The sequence below is a fragment of the Pipra filicauda genome, unplaced genomic scaffold (assembly GCF_003945595.2).
Source record: "Pipra filicauda isolate LSUMZ 115617 unplaced genomic scaffold, ASM394559v2 scaffold60_size3304689_pilon, whole genome shotgun sequence".
Taxonomy (NCBI): domain Eukaryota; kingdom Metazoa; phylum Chordata; class Aves; order Passeriformes; family Pipridae; genus Pipra; species Pipra filicauda.
Window position 1 is genome coordinate 1,836,002 of NW_024104765.1, and position 24,354 is coordinate 1,860,355.

Consider the following 24,354-nt stretch of genomic DNA (forward strand, 5'->3'; position numbering starts at 1 on the left):
GAGCAATTAATCTGATTCTAATTTAGCTGAAACATTACCATACTGGAATCCCTAGAGCCCGATGAATAATCTCTAAACACATTGACACACTCAGCAGACAAACATTATCTCCACTCATACTGTTGTTCCATATGGTCTCCTCCCATTCTGATGGAGGGCACCCTGCTGTTTCAATCAAATAAATGTCAATTATCTGAGATAGATTTTTTTACTTCCCAGCAACAGTGGCTGTAGAACAATTGTCTGCAGTTCTTCCCTGATTGCTGCTGCCTCATTTTTCAGCTGCAGACCTTGCTGGATTGCAAAGCAAACTTTGTTGCATCATACACATTTTCAAAGTCTCTCTCTTGAAAATTGTAGGCACAGAAAATCATTTGTACCTGGGGAGAAAGCAACATAACATAGAAGAAATGGCAGAAGGGTTTGCCAGGTAGACTTCTTTACCCTATTAGTTGGGATGGTCTTTATTGCCTTTTCTATTTGTTGATCTAGCAGGGTGCCAAAACTCTATGTGACTGAAGGCTTCTTAGAAGATTTGATAGAATCTTACTCTTCTAAGGCAATATCTCACAGGCCTTTTGCTTCAGGGGGTTCTGGGCGCGCTCGCCACATCTCATGGGCTGTCTTGCACTTTTATTTGAAAAGACTATAAAAGAAGACAGGCTGAAAACTTCAAGCCCTTGCAAACCACAGTTTTGACCACTGCTACAAGGTTCAAAGCTCATCCAAAATATCTCTTTGGTATGGTAGGGCAGATTTATATTAGATATTAGGAAGAAATTCTTTACTGTGAGGGTGGTGAGGCACTGGAACAGGTTGCCCAGAGAAGTTGTAAATGCCCCATCCCTGGAAGTGTTCAAGGCCAGGTTGGATAGGGATCTGAACAAGCTGTTCGAGTGGGAGGTGTCCCTGTCCATGGCAGGGGTGTTGGACCCAGATGAACTTTAAGTTTCCTTCCAACCCAAGCCATTATATGATTCTGTGATTCTGTGGTAATCAGACTGTTTAGTATATTTGATGAGTGTAAGCCTTCTGGCTACTCTGGTGTCTAATGATGAGGCAGTGCTGTGCAATTCAGGTTGCTATCAGTAGAGATAAACTATTGCCATCATCAGAGAAAAACAGTCAGAGAATCTGAGGCAGAACCCTCTCAGTGGTGGTCTGATGCAGCACTTTGCAGGCTGCATTTATTATTATATTACACCATATGTGACCCTGGTTTTCTTCTCTAGATGTGTCAGATAATCCTATTGCACCTGCGCCAAGTTATGTGGCATTAGTTAATTACATAGTTCTTTATATAGATATGCAGCTTTAGGGAGGATGTCTGTATATATGTGTCGGAAACATAAGTTGGATCACTTGGCAATCTGGCAAGGAGAAAATTTTAAAATTGAAAATTCTGCAATTTTTCAATGATACTTGGCATTCAGCTTGATCTAAATGACATGGCCATTGTGAGAAGAAAAGTTTGTTGAATTTGGCCTTTGATCTGTGTGAGAAACCGCTCCTTTGATCATGTGCATGAGGGCCAGTGCAGCATTCCTCTAGCTGAGGAAACCTTTAGCTTGAATAAGTTTTTAGGCCCAGTAGACTGAGATAGTAAGTACAGTGTGCATAGGTTCTGAACAGCTTTAAATAATGACTGTGAAACTGGCCTATTTTGACTTATAGTATACCTGCTCTTCCCAGCTCCCTTCTCTGTTGCCTTCCTCAACAGATTCCCTCTAGCACCTATCACATAGACTTGAAATGATGTAATATCTTGCTGCTTAGAAAAAGTCTTATTTTTCAAGATGCTGGCTACCTTCCCCTCTTCCTAATATCAAATGGGTTCCCAAATATTTCAGTACCTCAGAAGCTAATTCATTCAACCGATTTCCACTAGATATTCTTCTTCTCTATCACAGGCAGCCGAAAACAGGACATCTGTCAAAAAAAGTGGTGTGATTTGCATGCAGCAGTTACCCATACATTCTCACAGAAGACAGGGCTTTCAAGAGAGGGATATGGTTACCAATTTCTAATGTAGAATTTTAGGCTATCTGTAATTGCATTTTGTAGAAATAAAAAGTGTCTCTTACTATGGATTTGGACATTCTGTCACCATTAATGTGCCAGTAAAGGTTTTGCTTGAGGACATTGTAGAACAACACACCTCTGTTAATGTTGCTGAATAAAACTATTAATATGATCAATTTGATTTGAAATGTCTCGTCTTGTAAAGTATGAGATCATTAACTTTAACAATGTAAGAGAGTTCTGACTATCATATTCAACTACATTAATGTCCAATGAATAGCTAAGACCTCACATTTCATAGAGAAAAGTATTAATGTACTACTGGATGTAAATAAACTGAGCAACATTCAAATGCTTCAGGAAGGATGTAGCTTACACTAGTACATGCCATAAAAACAAGGCAGTGAGAGACATGAGGCAGAGAAGGAAACAATAATGGTTCCTGTACTGAAGTCATGAGATAAAGAAAATGGTGTTGAACATCTGAAATTTGCATGTAATCACAGTGATATGTTGATTCTTAGGGTCTCAAAGTAAGCCATGTTATATAGTGATGTTTAACATTCTTATCTGTTGTGTTTCTGTTTGAATGATATATAATGAGTAAATGAGCACAAACAAAGCTAAAATTGGGGAAAGTAAAATGAAACACTTTGATAGAAATGGGATATTATCTTCAGTCAGAAGACCTGAGTTCTATCAGAAGTACTTTTCATGCAATACTTGCCTTTCCCCTTTCCATTAACAGTCTGCTCTGTGGTGGAGTCACCATACATGGAGGTATTTAAAAGCCATGTAGATGTGACACTTCGGAACATGGTTTAGTGGTGGACTTGGCAGTGCTGGATTAATGGTTGGACTCAATGATCTTAAGGTATTTTCCAACCCAAATGATTCTGTTGTTCTTGCTATTGAGCGACAAGGAATAGGATCAGGAAGTGCACAAAGAAGAAAGCCTACAAGTACCTCTGCATTAGCATTTTAGTTCAAATCAGGCGAGTACCTCTGGAGCACAAATCTTAATCTTTACAATTTACAATACTTTGTTTCACATTTTAGAGAGGTCTTGGGAGTACATGAAAGTAAACTGAAAGATGTGGTCTCAGTTTGCACCTAATTCACTCTGATCATGGCTGATCAAATCCATAGGAATAGACTGGAGCTAGTCAGAAATAAAATGCCCTGAAATTCTCACAAAATGTAAAGTGAGTCCTCAGCACTAGCTGTTTCACTCAACAAACCCTCCTTTATTGGGCTGCACTACTTGCTTGTGTGGACATAGTGGTGAAATATACTGAAGACTCCTTCCCCTGCACTGCATGTATGTTCTCACCCTAATACACTCTTGCTATATGAACATGTATGAATACTTACCAAGCCAATGATAGTTGTTCTGATTACATTTGGGAAGGTCATGATCTTAAGCCTGTTTTTAAAAACATCTGTGGATGCTCTGGTACTGGCAGTTCCAACAACTGAATTTAATAGTCACATGGGGCAGAGCCTTGTGTGGGCAGTGGGAGTACAGAAGGGGGAAGTAAGGAGATAATGGGAACTGAAAGTGTTATTTTTGAACTCGTATGGATGTGCTGTGTTTAGGGTTTTTTTATCCTTGCTCTGGTCCTCTGCCTAAAATAAACTCACACACCAATAATACTGGGAGCTGACTGTCCAAGTGGCAACTCTGCTGAAAAGGACTAGGTGGATGCCAAAATGAATAGGTGACAGTGCACCCTCATTGAAAGGGAGCTAGATCATGCAGGGTACATTAGGAGGAGTATGGCAGGTAGACTAATAAAAATTACTCTTCCCCAGTCTACTCTGGTGAGGTTGCACCTAGAACAAGGTAAACTGGTTGAAGGCCAATCACAAAGATGATACAACTGCAGGGCTTCACAGTGGTGGCAGGTTGTACAACCAGGAGCAACAGCCAAAGACTGCACTCACGTTTGTCATTAGGAAAGAGCTTTTGCTCTGAGTGTTGCACTGGAGTAGGTCACTTAGAAAGACTGAATCATCTCTAATGTTGGTTATTTGCCCATAGCTGGGCAAAACTAATCTAGTGTTTGTGGTGGACCTGCTTCAAGTGGAATGTTAGAGAAGATGACTTCTGGAGGCCCCTTCCAATCAGCATTATTCTGACTGTAGAATGCTGTGAATCAGACTTCAGTGAGTATCAGGGACTGACATGATAAGTAGATTTGTTAACTAGAACATTTGGCCTGGCCTGGCTTTGTAGAAGGTCACAGGTAGCATAAGCTGTTACACTCACTGAGGCACCAAAATCTGTAGCAGTTACCTGGGGAGAGTCTCTCCTTGAATCTAAGATTTCTTAGCAAGGAGGGGGGTAAAACTAAGGCAGAGAAAAATAGAGGGAGTGCCTTGGGGAGCCTGATTTATCATTGCTGAGAGGAAAAGAGGAATGGTAGTTGCTTCATGAATGAGGGCTGTCATTCTCCCACCTAGAAGTCGCTGCTGCCCTTCATGTTTCCAGCTGTAGTGACAGCAAAGGCTGAATTCCACCCTGGCAGCCTGCTGCCTGAGGCAGCTGCCTACATCACCTCACCTTGATGACTAGCTCTATTCAGGACATGCAAACTTGCTCCAGGGAACAGAGCAGCTGTACTCAAAATACTGAGCAGACATCTTCACCTCCACCTCAATACTGAAGGTTTGCCTCTTCCTCCCCATGGGGTGACTCAGTGGTACAGGATAGTAGCAGAGACAGGTGTCAACATGGCCTTAGTGAGACATCTAAATTTTCACAGCTTTACTGAGATACTGGGAGATAAAGCCACAATCTGGCCTCAGAAATGTCACACATATGGAATGGCAACTAGATGTGACCCACAGAGGTATAGCTGAGCAGATGTCTGCTTAAAAAGCAGCTGCCTTGGTGATGGCTTTTCTTCACTGCCTATGTCAGTTTTCTTGTCCAAAGTCAATGGGATCAGTGGCACTGAAATTACTCAGTACAATGTTTCAGTTCTGATTTTAAAATTAAAAAAAAAAAAGTAATTAAAACTTTTTTCTTTCAAGATAAATTTTTTTCAAAGTTTGACTTTTATTGAGGGTGTTTTTTTGTTAACATCACAATTTTGCTTATTTTTCTTAGAAATCAGTGACTTTTTTGTTATTGAGTTCCTTTCTGAGAGTTTTAGCGAAGCAAAAGAAACTTTCTGTGTTGTGTGACTGGAGAAGCAGGCTCCATTCACAACACAACAGTCTGTTAGCAAATGGTAAATATGTCCTATGGCTGTAAGAGTCTAAATGGATTTTTTCCCCGCGCTCTATTTTCAAGATGTGACAAAATTACTAGGTAGCCTATGTATCCAAAGTTAGAACTATACTGGGAGCTGAATACTGTCAGCAATACCAGAGAAGCCTGATTTTAGCTCCATTGCAACACAGAAGAGTTCTGCTTTCATGGTGCATTAATTCAACACCTGCAGGCGCTCTTTTCCCTCTCTGAAATTACAGGCTCTCTAACGAGTAGTTAAGGCTTGGGACTGAAGTGTAGAGTAAAGTCGTGAGGGCTTTATTGATCAACACAGTGACAGATCCTAATAGCTTGATGTAAGTTACAGATGCTCCCTATTGTTGCCTAAAATGGAGACAAAGGATGAAACACAGCTGAGATGTTTTACTGGCATATCCAGTTCTTAGAGTTCTTTGCTTTTAAAATAGAAGTTTCTTTAAATTCAAAATTATATGGTGCTCGAAAATGATCAGCATTCAAATCTGTTTGTTAGCTTATGCACTGAAATTGTAACTTTAAAGCCACCTTGGCCTCTCAAAAAGAATTTTGAAGCCCAGGACCACATGAATCAGACAAAAGCCAAACCAAAATATTTGCTTTTGTTGTGTGCATTAATATATTAAATTAGAAGCATTAGAGAAGCTTAGTTTAATTTGAAAATAGGCAATTGGCAGCATTGTTTGGCTGTTGGGCTACTGAACCACTCTGGTTCCTGTGCTGGTAGGAAGGGCTGGAAGTAACAGAGAGTCCAGAGAGGATGCCATAAATAAAAAAGACATTTATTTCAGTATCTTGGGTAAATGTTTAACGGACATAAAGAAACTGCTGTGGGGCACGTTAATATGCTTCAATAAGCAATGTTGTGTTGTTATTTCTTTGGTTTCCATAGCATGGCATGTAAGTTATAAGCTTTCTGCCTGGCAGGGTAGAAAATGGAACTGTTTCTGAACTCAATGGAGAGCAAGAGCTGCTACCTCATTCCAAGGGGGGATCCCACTCTTCTCCTGTGTCTGAAGCAATGGTGCTGTGGGGTTCTGCAGTGCCTCATACTACACTGACTTATGTCTCTTGACTGGTTTTCCACCTTCAGGCAGATAGTACCTCTCAAGGCTCTGTGCCTCATCAGAGCTTTGAAAAGGGAGCTGCTATATCACTGGTAGTGGGCGCTTGGTGGTATCAGGTCTCTGTGGTGGAAGATTGTGCCAAATTCCTGCCAGTGTTTGCAGTGAGGCAGTTACCTAAAAGTCTTGATGCTGTTCAGTTGCTCAGTGGAGATGTGCATATAGCTGCATGTAGTGTTTCACTCTGAGTGTTAAACAACTTGCACAGAGTTAGTGGGGACTAGTTGTACATTGTAAATTTAGGACATAAAAACAGACTATAAGAGCACTGAATGGGGTCGTACCTTATGGCTGTCTAGCTCTCTGTCCTGTCCCTGATAGCCATCAAAAGGAAGTGTGTAAGAAAGCGTATAAAAACAGGATGCACAATATGTGGTACTTCCCTAGGCATTCACCCTGCTTCCAGTAATTTGCAGCTCAGAGACTTCTTGGCCTGGAGATGTTTCTTTGAATTTATAGCCTGAAAATATTTCTGATCTGTGAACTTGCCCTACCTCTCCTTGAATCCAAGTAAGCTTTTAGCATCTGCAACATTCTATGGCATGGTGTTTGTCAAATGCGTGCACTTTTCTAAGGTCATAGCCTCAGAGGTCGGGCTGACTTCTTGTGTCAAAAAGATTCAGTCCCCCATTGTCATCACACCAGGATTGGACTCTAGAAACAGCTCTTTGGTACCTTCTCTCTGTACCTGTTATTACATGTTAATATTGATTAATGCACTCGCCACATATGGTGCAGGCACTTGTCTTACTTCTCATCCACCTGGGATACACATTAATCAACAGTACAGCATGGTATAGTATGTCATGTCTCATTGCTTAAACATTTTCCTATTCCCTTATGTTGTTTTTAAATTGAAGAAAACTGAGTGCTCAAACAGAAGTAATAGATCAGTGTAACTAGATTTGTCTTAATACACCCTAGATGAATTTGCCCAGAAGAGTTTAACAGAAAATCTTTTTCAGCATACAGAAACTTTTGAAGAGTTATATCACTGAGGATTGCTTTCTGCAGGGAAAACAAAGAAGGCCCTTTGTTCTGTTCGCATGTCTCCCACAAGATAAAGATATTATTTCTCTCCCATTAAAAAAAAAAAAAAAGTTTACTGGCTTCAGAAAGCCTGCATTTAAGTTTCCCAAACTTTTAGTCTCCAAAATAGTGTTCTGTAATTAGTTAAATATAAATATAGCTCTACTGTAGCTTAGTTCAGTTGAGCACAGTGATGGTGGCACTCAGTTTCCCCGATGTTAAGATACTAGAAGTCAGGTGCTTGGTCTAAGCAGCAGACTCTGTAATGGGCATAGAGGGATGGGTACCTACTGACACAGATTTATTTCACCCTGTGGTAGGTGTTTAAAATGAGCTTCTAGAGATGTCTTTCCTGCTCTATCGATTAGAGGTTATTGATTAATTGAAATCTAGTTTGGACTGCACATTTCCTATAGGAAAAGTTAGACCCAGGGACCTGGAGCTTAGAGAAGAAAGCAGCATGATGGAGAACAATTTCACTTGTGCTTGGTGTAACAGGCTTCAAATATATAAAAATTCATGCTCAGTAGACATAAAAAAATTGAATAAGCCAAATTTTCATAGAAGTCTAACACACAGAACACAAGACAAAAGAGCTCACAGGGCAAAGAGCAGGTCCTTCCAGTGTGAGTGGTTACTGGTGACTATTGCTCTATTAAAAGTCATATGACCAGTTCATACATCTAACTGATCATTAAATTGCTACTGTTGATGGTCTTAGTGTAAAGTGAGGAGCTACTTACTGAGAGCAGGAAGTCATGGAAACTATCCTGTGACCAATATATTTACTTGGTATACCAGTGAAAGAGTAAAAGAGCTGAAGATGATAACCAGAGGTTTTGCACTGTGTTCTATGCCATCTGACCTGCCTTTTGGGTACATAAAGTTTCTTTTTATGTTTGTTTTGGAGATTATGGACAGAAATGTATCTTTTATTACTTAAAATATTTCTGAGCTCATACACAACCTAGAAATTATGCGGTATATTTTAATGTGTTTACACAAAATGGCGAGGTTTTTGTTGCTTATGCTATTTTATCCTTTCTGAATGTAAGTTCCATGGCCCATTAATGCAGTTTTTTAAACCTTTTTTTTTTTAAATTCTGTCAAACAAACCCACAGCTTCTTTGTTTGTTTTTTTTTAAATCTTCTAGATGTCAATATGCCTTGCAGATTGTTGGTACTGTATGAATACCAGATACAAACTATGAATTTCTTACATTGACTGCATATCAGCTAGTGTGAGATAAAGAATACAATCAGACCTTCCGAGCATTGCAAATATAGCTTGTGATGCGAAGAGAGAGTCCAGAATAACTTTGATGCAGGAAGTATTTTGATGCATTATCAAGAGCTTTTTCACAGAATGATAGTTTCCAGAATATTTATGCTGTGCCTTCATCTGTAAGCAACTGTATAAACAATAAATAATCCTTCTCATCAGTGTCACTACATCCTACTGAATAAGTCCCCAGGGCACTATAAGTAAAAGTTATCTTGTAACCATTAATAACAAACAGAAGAAGGATTTCCTTACTGACTTCTATGAAGTTTTTAGTAGTGTTTTGATTTGATTCCACATTTCTAAAAGTGGCAAAATGTTTGCCTGCCTGCCTGCCTGAGATGTTCAAAGGCAAGTGAGTTTGTTAGGTCCACAAATCCCACCAGTGTCTGGAGGACTTCAGATCTTGCCGGGCTGTTTGTTAACATCACTGCAATCTACTGCTCTCCAGGGTACATTTGAAACACTAATTGAATTGCAGCATATCAGGACTGTCCCTAGACATGCCTATTGGTTGAAAACAGGCCAACCTGCTCTTGCTCTAACCAAGGAGTTCTTATTCAGGTTCAGGACAGCTTGGGTGGCTTTAAGCCAGTCCAGGGTATTATAAAATCATAGAATAGTTTGAGTTGAAAGGGACTTTAAACATCATATACTTCCAGCCACACTGCCATGGACCGGGACATCTCCCACTAGACCAGGTTGCTCAGGGCCCCATCCAACCTGGCCTGGAACACTTCCAGGGATGGGGCATTCGCAACTTCTCTGGGCAACCTGTTCCAATGTGTCACCTCTCTCACAGTAATGAATTTCTTCCTAATATCTAACCTAAATCTACCCTCTTTCAGTTTATAGTCATTCCCCCTTGTCTTGTCACTATGTGCCCTTGTAAAAATTCCTTTTTGATATACATAGTATGCCAGTGAAACTCTTAACATAAGAAATGGACCTAATTTCACTTGAAGGAACCTTTTAGATGATGTCAGGGAATGACCCCTCCTTACTAAAAATCCTAGATCAATTTTATTATCACTTTCTTGCCTTCAGTTTAAATCAATCGAATGAAGGGATGGAAACTTGTTTAGTAAGAAAATAAATGTTAATTATAAAGCCATTAGTATGTTTTCTTTTAACTTTTTCATTTGGTCTGCAGATGCTTTCTTGCACTTACCAGTGAAAGAGCTGAGAACTGACCATCTTCTGAGAGCACCTTTTGGCTTCAGGGAAGAGAGTGATACAAGAGGTGAGTGCATTTTTCAAGAATGAATAAGGAGCTCTGGGTTTAAGTCACATTGACCCCCAGGTGCCTAAATTGCTTTGGAAATAGGACTTGAGGACTTGAGGACTTGAGGACTTGAGTCAATGGAAATGGTTGAGGCTCTGCTGCCTCAGGTCTCTTTCAGAGTTTGCCACATTTGTAACAGTGATTAGTGAATTGCACGTTAAACAACTCTGAACTGCCTTAGTTTTGAGAGCCGTATATTTAAATAGACTGAAGTTAGTTGTTTGCTCTGACAAGCCACAGGAGCTTTTCAGCAGTGATCTTGGCAATGGCGATAGCAGCTATCACAAGAAGGGTTATAATCCACCTCTGCAAACAGCACCGCTGGCTCCTGAACTGGCTTCCAGTTACTTTGCAGATCAGTCCTTCTGAAACAGCCTGAGTCTTGTGCAGTTTTTTTGATGTTGAAATTCGACATTTAATAGTGTAAGGGCAGGGAGGCTGTGCCTCCTTCATTCACCAAGAACGGAAGTTCAGAGTGCATGGTGCAGAGACCCATAATAGCAGGATAAGACTCAAATTAAAACTGACCCAATTGGAAAAATTAGTTTGGTGTGGGCTAGTGGACAATGCCGACATTTTGAGACCATCAGTTTGCATGCAACAGGAAGCTGCATGCAATGTGATTAAGGTAGATTAATTTGGGCAAGTGTGCACTGCATTTTGAGCACATCTGGCATGGCAGAGTAACACTCATTGAACCAACCTGAATAACAGATCCTCTGTACATCCATGGGAACTCTTGTTCCCTTCAGTGTAAGTCCTCTTGTGCAGTTTACGTGACAGGACAGGGTTCTGATGTCACAAATGGGTGCTGGGATGCCTCTTCCTGGTGACTACCCTCTCTTATCCCAATCTGTACACCAGCTGAGCTGCAGCCAGTCAGCAAGAACTCTTCACCCCTTTTCCTTTTTCCACCTCTCTTCCCAAGAAAAGAGTCTTCCTTACCCCTAGTGCTATATACAAGAGGCCTACCTTTCGTGCCTCTTCAGCAATAAATACAGAGAAGTGAAATTCAAAATTTCTAGAAGACCAAGTATTTTATGAAACCTATTTGGAAATATTTTTAACCTGTCCTTATTTCCTTACTTATTCCTCCATATGGTTCACTCACTCACTCACTGATGGTGAAGACCCTCATTACTTTGGATGTAAATGCTGGTTTGGCTTTTTAGGATCATGGATGCTGGTGATCTCTGCAAAAGGCTTTCCCTGGTCCTACCTGAGCAGTGACTTTGAGGTGCCATCATTCAATCTCCAGCCCCTGCCCAGCATCATGCTTTGAGCAACACTTTCCCATTGCTGTCACTGGGCCATTGTACTTGTTCTGTTTCTTATTTCTTGGTATGTTTCTCATGATGGAGTATTTTGTTTCCCAGCAGTGGTACATGAAAGAGAAACTCAAAGCTCAACCAAAGGAGAAAACGGAAAAAAACACTCTTGTGTTAATCAGACAAGACAAGTAACTGGAAGAAGAGGTGAGTTGCAGATTTCCACATTCAGAAGACACTGCCTGCCTTGTACCTTTCAAACTTGTTAGTGCCACTGCTGATCCAAGCAATATTTCTGGAAATTCTCGTTAAGATTCTCCTGCCCAAAGTCAATGGACTGCTTATACCATAGAGTACAAGGACTAAATTTACCTTTGAACTGCATATACAAAAAAATGTGACTGAAAAGCTACATCTTCATAAGAGAGCAAAGGAGACAATAAAATAGCTCGTGCAGGACTTAGTCTGATATTAACTCCTTCCATGACCTTTATATCATGAAAATCTGGTACCTCTGAGAGAAAGAACCCTTAATGTTTAATAAATATTTTTAGGAATTATATAATATGAGGCCTGACTTTTCAAGGGCTACAAATATCAGTTGATCCCATTGCCTTTTATTAGCTCTAAAGAAGAATTTCATAGTAGGCTTTTACTTCTAAATTGACAATATTTTTTTAAAAGAAAACAAAGCAAAATATGAACAGAAACACTATAGGTCTAGAAATGTTCTGATTTGTTTGCACAGCAGAAACTTCTTGTTCTTCAGTGGAGGCCCATCTTGGGTTGTTATGCCCTGTGTTTTTGTCATGCTTTGTCTTTCCCTGTTTAAATTAAATCCCAAAGCTACTGTTGGATCGATTTTAGGTAAAGTAGATGTGGCATAAAGCCAGTTTTTCTTGGTTGAGAAAATACTTCCCTCTGTGATAACGTCTTTTAAAAAAAGGCACTATCAATAAAATAATCAATAAAGTAAGAAACATCAAGGTAGAACCAACAGTCATACCAGAGATTTTACTAATGTGTGAGAAACCTACCTGCTTCTCGTAAGATCACCATAACAGACTGAATGTTTTTTGGTTTTAGTTTTATATCAACATAAGCTCTGCTCTCTCTATACAGTATAGCACTCTTTGTACTGAGAAAGTGGAAGTGACATCTATCCAAATAGACTGGCTCAATGAGTCTTGGTTTTGATGACCTTATGCCTTTTTGGTCTTTTGGTTTAACTGGTATGTTTATTGTTGGCTTTGAAGCAGTTAAAGGTAGTCCGAAAGTCTTTTCTTATTTCCTGCTTTTTTTTCCCCTTCCTCTTTCTTCCTTCTCACTATAGAAAAAAAATACTATGTCAAGGAAAAACACTTAGCTTATGGATTTTTTTCTCTTCTATTACTGTTTTTATTACAAAGCAACCCTGAAGACCTTTTAATTCTCTTGACTGTTTAAAGATGCTTCATGAAAACATGACATCTGAGATGTGAAGACAGTGCAAGATTCTGTTTGCCAGGAGTCTACTACAGTAAGATCCTAAGGAATTCAACAAAATGGAAAGAGTCAGTAAGGGTTTAGTGGAATTTGATAGGAGGCCCCATACAAATATCCAGATGAAACTATAGCCAATTATTCTGTGCTGAATATTATGCCTTGATGAAAATAAAATACCTGAGTTTAATCTTTCATTCAGAGTAAAGATTTGTAGTATAATGACCTGATTTAGCTGAAAAAAGGAAAAAATAAGTAAGTCTGACAGCTGAGAACAGAAGGGGGATTAATCTCAAAAGCTGCTAGTCTTTGTTTCCCATCCTTTCATTATTGTTCAATCAGAGCAAAGAAAGGACTAGCTGCCCTGACACAGTTCAAGTTTCATTGCTTGGAGAAAGGGGGAGGTATGGTGGAGAGAGATATTCCATTATTTACAGACAGAGGAACTGAGAAGAAAACAGAGAAATGGAGCCAGTTGATCCACCTTTGGGTCTACCTGGTGCTTTGGGCAGAAACAGACTAACAGTGCCTGCACTCATCAGCAGGTGCAGCAAGGGCAGCTGAAGGTATGTATGACAGGATGGGATGGCACACAAGGTGCAGTAAGCCCCCTGAATGCATCATTATCTCACTTTTCAGTGTTACATTTGACCTCCAGTGCGCACAACAAGAGGAGAAAGGAGATGATGCTGTGACATACATTACAGTGCTATCTGCTCTTCTGATCTCTTTGATGGTGCCTCTTCTTGGCATGTGACATGAACCCAACTCTCATTCCACTTGTGAACATTTACAACCACAGGCTCCACTATGCACCCTAAAGGTCAGTGGTTACTGCAAGTCAGGCAGCTGTGCAGCTACTTGCTTCAGCTGACCAGAATTGCACTTGAAAGTAATACAATTTACCATGTACTTCTTATGCCAGCTGTTTGAATTAATACTTGAGTTACTACATTCTCTTCAATCAGCATGTTAAAGTAGCAAGGGACAGAAAGGCTAGCAAGAAAACTTTCTGCAAGTATGTTGGAAGCGAGAAAAAGTCCGGGGAATAAACTGGATTCACTATTAAAAGAATAATAAAATAAGATGCCAAAAGTTGAGGTTGAGATGGTTGAAAAGTTTAGTGGTTTTCGGTGGTTTTTTGCGTGTGTCAGTCTTCAGTAAAGTGGTCAGCTGTGCTCTTAAATTTAATAAGCTAACCTTAGAAGAAAATAATAAGATAGGAGATAGGTCATTTAATAAGATAGGAGATAGGTCATTTAGAGGGTATTTAGCTCTTGGGTATTTTCAGGAACAAAACAGATTTCATGTCTCAGAAAATTCACTGTGATGTGAAGCCTTACAGAAACAACCTTAGAGCTATTAATGATTATCTTTGATAATTCTTGGAATATGCATGGGCTTCCAGAAGACTGGAAAACAGAAACCATGGCGTCTGCCTTTGAAAAAGAGTGACATGAGGAACTAAAAATGATAGTGTGGTCTGCTTAGCTTTGGTTTCTGGAATAATAGTGGAACAAATGTTCAAAGTATTTTTAAAGACCTGGAAGATGGTGAGGAAATGTGTTAATAAGATTTTCTGTTAAATTTCAGGGTTGTATGATCTGGTTACGAACACTTAGAAAAGCTGCTTCGTTGGACAACTCTGAGCTCTGTTATTAGGATTGTTGATTTTGGCTGGTAATTGCAATCAAAGTTGAATAACTAATAAAAGCAGCAATGGTTCAAAATGACTGCCAATTGTAACTACAACCTACTGGCACCTTCTGCTTTTTTGTGCTCTCTGTGACTGTATTTCACCCATTTCCTCTTCTCATCCAGGATGGGACACTCTGCACTTGCTGCTTGATCCCTTTTCAGGGCGTAAGAGCTGGGATCTTCCAGGGGCCTGTTGCTAGCAGATGCCTCCTGTTACAGGCATTCTGCCCACGTATATGGGTTTTGTCATCTCTTCTCCCAAGAACCTGTCATGTGAGAAATGCCTCTTGTTGAAGGAAACATGAGGTAGCCAACACAGTTGATGAAAAAACTTTCATCATTGTTAAACTGACAGCTGGAAAATTGATTCTCAGTTAACAGTTCTAATTTCTATTGCTGTTTATCTATCTCCTTGAAAATAATTCAGGTTTCTCATTTAATAACTTGAATATATTCTTTTTGCCTATGTGTCATGTACTGGATTTGCATAATGAGATTTGAAAGCATGTCCAGAGGTAAAAAACCCCTAAAATTACCTAGATTAGGTTAATGTCTCCTAGTCAAGGAGACATTAACATATAGAAGCCAGAAGAGGGTGAAGAATAGCTTTTTCATGGCTGTTAAATATTCTGCAAGTTTACAGTAACATCTAATTTGACATTTCTTCATAAACTATAGAGGCAAAACAATTATAACATAGGACATTGCAAACAAATGAACCCAAAGCATAAATACAGAAGAAGCAAAAGGAAAATATTTTTGTATATAGTTATTCACACTGATCAGGGGCCATAATGTTACCCCCTTCAGCTGCCCAAGTATCCCATTCCTAGGCTTGTACCTAGTTTTAAACTCAGTCTCCTGGTTTCTGGGGAAAAAAGGAACTGTACTGGTGTCCTAGTTTTGGCCAGGAGAGGGTTAATTTTTTACAGTAGTCAGGAAGGGAGCATGTACAGACCCTAATTTTATTTGATTCCATCTCACAGTCACTTACAAGGGGTGGGAGTAAGGGATTTATTTCCAGGTGGGGTGGGGAAGAGACTGTTGGTATTTTGTTGCATTTTTTCCACAGAAATAGTTTCTTTGTCTTACACCTTTTGTTATTAACATTGTTGCCTTACTGTTTGTTATCTTATCTCATTGCTGTTTCCAGTAAATTGTTCTTATCTCAACCCATAATTTTCACCTTTTTGTGCCTCCAATTCTCAGCTTCATCCCTGGAACTGGAAGGGGGAGAGAAAGGCCAAGGGGAGCAAGCAAGCGGCTCTAGTTTGGGAGAGTCTCGTTTGTGGGGGTAGAGGAGGACACTACATTGGGAATTGCCATTCCTAAACCATGACAAGTGGTTTCCAGTGATTTTTTCACTAATTGGTGACTTAAGAGAAAGCATATATGTCTTACCATGTTGAAATTCTTTCATAAATGTTCAGAAGAATGAAGTAACAAGAAAATCACTTGGATTTTCTGACATTCAGACACTTGAAGCTCAATACTGCTTATGTAGAAGGCACTCACTGGTCAAGACTTCCCTCTCAGAAAAAAAGGCTTGTTCAATTTAATCTATGGAGATACAAAAACCTTACCCATAACCTCTTCAGTTATATAGTGAAGAAGTAGATTACCAGACTTGAGCTGCAAGTCTGCAGGTGATACTGAAAATCAATTTTTTCAAGATGAAAATGAGCTACAGAACTAAGATTTTGTTTGAGGGAAAAGAACATCATCTCCTGTGGTATATAGAATTTAGGTGGCATCTTTTGTAATCGTTCATGAAATATCTAACTTTACAATATGATGTCAAGAAGTGGCTGAACAGAAGTCAGGGCATGAATACATCTGTAAATAAACCAGCAGAATTGGTGGATATTTAGTGAACTGAGTTATGTGTATTTCAGCTGTGCCATCTTCCTATTGTGAAAAAAAAATCCCAGCAAACAATATTTTACTAGGATTAAACATTCTTATTCACTTGCCCTTCTATTTTATGTTATGAATTGGAACTTAATTCTTAAAATCCAAATAAAGGGAAGAAATAACAGTAATGAGGTTATATTTGATAATTTCATATAAATGATGAACAGGATCCCACAAGCTTTTGAAATAAAACTGATTGAAATTCGTTCTAGTTGGCTCCCATAAATCTTAATTTTAAATCTGCATTTCACTTTAATAAGTTGCTAAATTTTAGGAAGCTGTGTTAGTGTTCGTGTATACTTGGTTGGTTTTTAATTCACAAAGTTTATAATTCTGACTTCTGTACAGGAATGTGAACATTGTCATTTTCCGTATGGGTGTTTATCTGCCCGGCAATATTTCTCTGATTCAAAGCATCCAGAGGAAATGCAGAAAGTTCTATTTGAGCACAGATTTCTGTACCTGGGATAAATTTGGCTTTTTTTTTTTTTTTTTTTTTTTTTTTTTTTTTTTTTTTTTTTTTTTTTTTTTTTTTTTTTTTTTTGTGGTACAACTTTTAAAACAAAAATAAATCATTCTGTCCACAAGGAACAAGGTACTGGTAAAACAAACTAGTATACACATGCATTTGCTTCAGAGAACTGTGCTCACTTTTTTAATGTCCAGAAGGAAGACTTGGCATTTGTAACACAGTACCTGAAAGGACAAAAATCTCATCCTTTCTTCTTTCGCTGACTTCAAGGAGAATCGAGTGTTCTCCACACCTTGCAGGATTGAATCCTTTGTAAACTTCCTGATGATTAATATATGTTATGAATATCTATTAAATGTTACAGTAGGTTGATAACACCCAGCCATATCACTCATTTATTAAAAGAAACTGTTCAGTCAAAGTCTGAACAGGGGGGCAAGAGAGCAACTCAACTGCAGTTAGATTGATGATACTTCTAAAAATTGTCCAAGCATGTGTGCAAGAACCTGTCAAAGTAAGGGTTTAATAAATGAGAAAGTGAAGGGCAGGTAACTTTCCCAATATACAGAAGTTGTGCACATGCACGTGCATGGTTCATTTATCCCGTGCTTCCTAGCAGGTAAACAATACAAAAAGAGAGTCTGCTTGCTATTTTTGAGCTAGATTGTCTGGAAAAGAAATTTGCCAAGTCAGTCATTACTGGGGTTACAGTAGCATGCTGCATGGTATCACTGAAGACTGCTTTTGCATCAGCAAATTTCCACCAAACTCAGTGTAGCAATTCTTGCCTGTCACACCAAGCACCTGCTCTGATCTTCTGGGCAGTGTCGGCAATAGCAGGACTGGGAGAACAGGCAGCTTCTGAAGACAGGATGGGTAAGGGAGGGCAAGGAAGCAGGGAGAGATGCAGATTAGCAACTGGGGAAGCAACTGATGCTGTGGAGATGCCTACTGCAGTCAGCCTCATCCTTCCTCCACAATGACAGCATCAGTGCCTGATTTTGTAGGAAATTTGCACTTTTCAGATGTCTGTTGCCCAAGTTAATTGCTGATTTTGCCTTTGTTGGAAGTTGGCCCTGTTTACATCAGAACTGGTGAGGTACCATGGTGCTGTAAAACTCAAAAGCAACAGGACATGTGATATATCAAAGCATTTTCCTCCCTACTCATAAATTGGAGGTGTTTGTGGTGAATATTTGGTAAACTAGATGAGGAATATATTTTGAAAAAGAATGTGCCTAGTACAGGGATTGAAAGCTACCTTTAGCTTCTTGCCTGATGTGGAACCATCATCTTAACTCCAGGCTTTGATTGTGTAAGTCTCTGAGAGCAAAATGTAAAGCACTTGGAAATGGCACTCAAGCAGAAAAGGACTGTTGGCTGAGCAGTTTTTAGTGCCTGAGCACTCCGTAAAGAGAGTCTTTTCTGTGCAGTCATCTGCTCTGATTTCTCCCTCATAGCTACAGATGTTATTCCATTTGTGATTGCAATAAGGGGCTTGACATAGCCCACATTTCTAATAAACTGCTACAATACTTACCAGCTAGTTTTTTTATTACTAACCTCTTGTTTCACAACATAATTCATATGTAACATTCCTGATAGGTTACTGAGTAAAGTCTGGGAGTACTACCTCCTCTGTATTTCACCTTGTCATTTTGACATTATTAGTACTTCTGTGATTGCTGATGAGGTATCTTTGCTTAGTAATCGGGTTGTGTGTTGTCTATGATAAAATGTTGCTAGGTTTTGGGGATTCAGGCTTTTGTTGGAATAAAATTGCGAAGGCCGAGTGAACTTTCTTTGCCTAAACGTCTGGTTTTGACACTGTGGTTGATATCTGGTATCTGATTTACTATGATGTGACATGTGGTAGACTGAAGTTGCTAACCTCCAGATGTTTGTAATTACCTGTGTTCTGGTGTCTGTACAATAGGAAAACATTGTAGAAGCTGGCTGGTTAACCTTGGTATTTACTGTCCTTTGAAAGGGGAAGGATGCTGCCTGGGCCATAAGGACACCCAACTGCCTCTGTTGCTATTACCACCCATGCATCCCCTGCCTATGGACAAGGAGTTCCATTTCAGTACAGGTCCCCAGTCCTGGCTGAGAAATATTGAGGGTTGTTCGGTTTCTTTCTGTCTTAGCTTCCTGATGGACTTTCTGGAGGAATTCCAGACCTATACTCCAGTCAGGTCCCAATCCCTGCTTCTCCCTGTTCCCAAAGTCTTTCTGGATAGACCCCAGGTCTGACCTTGTCTGATGGTCACCAGCTGTCATAGGTTGGTGGCTGTCACAGTCACTGGGCTCCCTCTTCTCAGATATAGTAGGTCATCACCCTGTTAGGAGAGGACACCGGCTGTTCTGTGTCCCTTCAGCTACCCTGGGCTCCTCTTCCCTCAGGAACAGCCCTGATCCCCTGGAGGCAGTATTTTCTGCCTCAGTTGGCTCAGGCAGCTGGTCATTATATAACGACCTCTTTGAATTGCCAGCCCCAAGTCTTAGCAGGAGCAGGAGCAGGAGCAGGAGCCTTTGATGATTTGATAAATCCGAAATAGATGAGGGTCACTTTGCAGTCATGGTCTGGTTGCCTAGAAATATCATGGTCAGGTTGCCTAGAAATATCTGCTTCATCTAGTGGCATTTGGTGCCTTCTATGGGAAGGTGGATTTGTCCGAGCATGTGACGTATTTAAAGAGTGTGAGTCATCAACATCTGAAAGGACTTTAGTGCCCTCATATTGTGTGCTTGGCATTGGCAGTAAATGTTAGTGAAGACAGTATGCTGAGCCACACTGGAAACACTCACATCATTGTGTCCGCAGAAGCACTGGAATATCTCAGCAATTACTTCTCATGGCTCTGTTTGCCCCTTTGAGAGTGAGGAGTAATAGCTTATCACGTTCTGTGGGATATGAATAGTGTGCAGCTCTTGCCTGTTAATTCCTGCTGAAATTGCACTGTGATTCCTGCTGCACACTGTAATGCAAGGTAAATTAAATGTATTTCTGGGAAAGGGAAAACAACCCCAAACCAAACCAGCAGCCCTTAAACAAACTAAATTAATTGTTTAATAATTTTCCTTGATGGAAGAGGCACGTGGATGGGAAAATTAACCAGTCAGGGAAAATAATATCAGGAGTAAAGAACAGAAATCAGTGTGAAATAACCACCATAGTATCTGGGTGCTTGTTCAAAGTCCAAAATTCTGCATCAAGTCCCAGTCTTCTCCTGGCAGAATAGAGGTCACTTTCTGTCATCTTGGCATAAACTGCTTAATATGATGCAATGTGAAAAAAAAGTCCAGGTTTGGGGTATGTGCCATTTGTGAAGAAAATATCCCGTTCAGAAAAATTACTCCTATTCATGAAAGATGTAAGCCAATGCTAGACGGATTTTAATGTAGGTTACATAGATGGCTGTACGATATAGTTTCCTCTACTAAACTGAACAAACCTTGCATTTATCAATATGGGTTTCTTGGTATGCAAGTGGTATTCAGGAGCACACAAAGGAAGGGAAAGGTGGGGCAGAATAGAGGTGAAGAATGAGAGGAAGTTGGCACTGACACAAATTATACTGAAAATGCTGTTTTAGGAAGGAAAAATGTAAATCATTTTAGTGTCTTTTGAGGAAATGTGCCCAAGTTAAAGTTGTCTTGAAGGCACATGACCCAGCATGATGTTTTGGCAGCAGAAGGGGGTGTATGCAGAGATGAAATGCCCACTGATGAAGAGTGCTCACAAACAGCCTTTCTGAGGGTGACAGCAATGCCAGTACCTTTGAAGATCCAGTTACTGTTTCTGCCTCTGGACCAAGGGAATGAGGTACAATTTGTTAACAATGAAGGAAAATGGATTTCATTTTCCATATATGGATGTATTTTATCCCCTTATTTCTTCAAAGTCAACAGGTAACCTAGCACTGACTCTGAGCATGTAACTGGTTCAAAGCTTTATTTTTTTCTGAAACAGAGAGAGATACCAAACTAAGTTTGAAATCACTGCAGTCAGTTTGGGACTGAACCTGCAAATAGTTACCACTTCAAATGCTGAGTTGGCCGTAAAGTAACATCTCTGCTGGGGAGCTATTGAACACTGGGGCTGTCTATCTTCTCGAGTATACAAGGCCACATCACATGGAGTTTTCCTGCTCCTAACCCTCCTCTGATCCTCCACAGCCCTGGATTTTCCCAGTGCGGGCAGGAGAAGCCCTCATTTCTGCACAAGGCCATGATACTTGGCAGATGGCTACTTATTAATTCAGGTACTTTTTGTGGTCACTTAGCTCTATTCCTTTGGTCTCTTATTTTGCAAGAGGGAGGAATGCATTTTTTTGCAGCAGAGCCCTTTATATGTCTTTTGAACCTTGGCAATCCTGTGGGGTACATCACTGTATAAATGTATATCATTCTGTACATCTGGGATGTAAGCAGATAGCAGAGAGGTTATTTTTTCCCTCTCTCTTCTGTTTGATTTCTACAGCACAGCAGCACCCACACAGTGCCACAGTGTCTCTACATCTTCTTAAGCCATATGGGAGAGGTACGAGGACCCTGTGGCACTCTGCTACAAGTGTGAAGAGTGCCTGTGCTGCTGGGGGAGCAAGGACTGTCCCTCTGGCTGAGCTGCACCTGAAAGTTTTGCTTTTGTCACATGCCCATTCCTCTTTTTAAATGCGGCATTTTTCAGTGTTAAATGCTCCAAGGGATTGTTGGACCTGATCATAATTATGGGCCTGAACTGGGACCCAATCTAGAAGGATTTTAGTCCCAGTTTAAACTGAGCTGAGATTGGATTGAAAATGTACTGGTTCAGGTCCCATCTGCAGGCTGCTTCAATTACTGAAATCCCTGTTGCACTACACATGCTCAAATCTCCAATGTCTGGAAAGCAGCTGCCAGTGTTGGATGGGTCAGTTAAATTCTGCAACTGCAGTTTCAGCCTGAAGAGCTTTAATTTCTCCTGGTGCTCTTTTGTGTAGCTTGATAGCTTTACAGACTATCATCACCACCCACAGCCATGGGAGCAGGAGAATTAGAAATGGGCTCTTTACAGAGGCTACCTGGGTCCTACTGGGAGAATGGGTTAATTTCAAGGTGGAAGAGATTGCCTTGCTATGTGTGTACGGGAACTGCTCTGGATCTTTGCAGGTTGCTGTGAAGGTGAAGCATGGGACTCACAGCAGATGTTCTGAAGGGCAGGACTTTGTTTTCATATTACAAGAATTAGAGGTGTTACCGCCACTAGCTCAGAAAAATCAACACTGCCAAGTTTACCTGTGAGCAAAGAGCTCCCAAGTGAGGCTTACACTTGCTACTTGCTGATGCACTGTTTTGGCTTTTTGGATCCACCCTTTGCAGTTTCTTCATGTGCTCCATTCTGGGTAAAACTTACCCTTAAGGAAGGAGCCTGAAGTCCATACAAAACTTGCCTCTTTATTTAACCTTGTGCTGACCAGTTAGGAATAAATTGAATCCCTTCTGACTTCTGCTTTCCAATCTGTATATTTTAAAACCTAAATTAACTGAGGCTGTTTCTGTCTCTCAGAAATATTAATAACATCTCATAGCCTCTAAATGCTTGGTTCAGAAATCTATTTTCTTTCTGAAGACTTTTCTGACTTTTAATAAAGAAGGAACTGCCAATCCCAGACAGAGAAATACAAGAGCACTTTCTTTTTTGGTTATTCTTTAAAAAAGGATATCTTAAAAAAAAGGTTAATAGCTTGTGACCTGGGTATATCAACAAGGACACTTACTAGTATCATTTGCTTAGTCCTAGATGAAAACAATTTCTTTCTTTATCCTTCAAAACGAAAATTTGTAGAACCTTCCTGGAGATTTAGGGAGATGTTCATTTCTTCATCACCAATTTAACATTACCATTTAATGTACACAGTATGTGGGCTTCTCTTCTGTATTTTGCAATGGATTCAGTATAAGAGTCATAATATATCATTTTCACAAGCAATTTAGCACAGCACAAGGGAGGAAATGTAGCTGTACTGTCTTGCTACTTATTTTCTAATAAAATTCTAATAGATTTTGGGTTAATGACAGAGAAGATTACATTTATATCCTTTTTTTTTTTTTAATCTGCAGCAGCACAATGAAGGAGGAAGTTGTAAGACCAGATGATAAGATAATGCACTCCTTGCTTGTGCACAATAAAGTACCCTTATAAAATGCTGGCTTGCCTTTGACACTTAACTAAAGTCTCCCTGTGAGACAGTACCTGGCAAGCCAGAGTCAGTAAGTCTAGTTAGGCTTTCCTTCACTAGAGATTGATTTGCTCCTTACGTGAAAGATGATCTGTTTTAACCACACCCCCACACCCCCACAGACCCCTGCCCAACAAGGACTTTTTTAAAAAGAAAGGCAGGAAAAACAACAATTTTTTTTAATGGTTAATAAAGGAAGAAGATTAAAAAGACTCCCTTGTTGATGAGATATAACCATTTATGTTCTTGTGTGATAAAAGGTGAATACCTATTTAGGATTTGTTTAGCATTTTGTCATCTGTAATGAGTCTAAAGGGCACAACAATTTGTCTTAACATTCCATAATGCAGTGAAGCTCATTTTAACAAATAACTATATAAATAACACATTTACTAAACCCCTTGGTTGACTGATCTTGTGCTTGAGCTGTAAAACATTTTTAATTGATAACAGACTGAATCTGAAGCAGCAGAATGGATTCTTTCTATATAGAAAAATAAAATTAAAAAAAGAGTGTAAGTCACTTATATCTATGGCACATGTATCTGTAAATCTTGCTGTGCACCTATGCAGGGTCTCACTTCTCATTTTATGCTCTTCAAAGTAACTCTGAATATTATCACTGACTACTTTGGACATGACACTGGACAATATCTCTGGAGTTTCCTCAAGTTTTTCAGAATTTAAATGAAGCAAACATCACAGTATATCTCTGGAATGTCATAGTGTTCTTTGATTTCCAGAGGCAGAAAGAAGAATCCTTGCTTTCTGATAATTTTTTTTTACTACTAGCCAATCCTACCACTTGATACAAAAGATGAGCATCTCTGTACAAGAGAAGTAAAAGAATATTGTGTCTGGATTTGGTGTTTATAGAATTGTGCAACCAATCTAAAAAGTTGTGAGACCTTAGTGCTGTCACCCATGACTTTCTTTTCAGTTCTCAATGGCTGTGTTTCAGTTCAATATATATGATTTTTAAGATGGCTTTTGCCTGGTATTGCGACTCACTCGGCTCATTTTTGGAAAACTGAGAAGCAACAAATCAATAAGAAAATGAGCGTACAGAGTAGAAATATGCCCAGTGGAAGGACTAGTCAAGCTTCCCATACAATCACATCAAATTGTCTCTGTTCTGAGCTGCACCTACCCGTGAAATAAGTGTAAGAGTAGAAGATCTGAGTTTTACTTTCTGCTGTGGAGGATGTTCTTTCTTCAGCAGTTCAGTTCAACTTCACTGGAGTCTAGAAGGACAGAGCACAGGCACCAGGCTGTCAAATGTATCTTTTCCCTTCCAAGGC

General features: G+C 39.7%; 1 long non-coding RNA gene across 1 annotated transcript; it reads right to left on the reverse strand.

The window, feature by feature from the left end:
• Positions 1-221: 221 nt before the first annotated feature.
• Positions 222-9,930, reverse strand: LOC120324622. Its single transcript, XR_005566079.1, has 3 exons — positions 9,885-9,930; positions 1,854-1,929; positions 222-380 (listed from the first exon to the last, which is right to left on the reverse strand). It is a non-coding gene; the product is annotated as an uncharacterized LOC120324622 (long non-coding RNA).
• Positions 9,931-24,354: the final 14,424 nt, after the last annotated feature.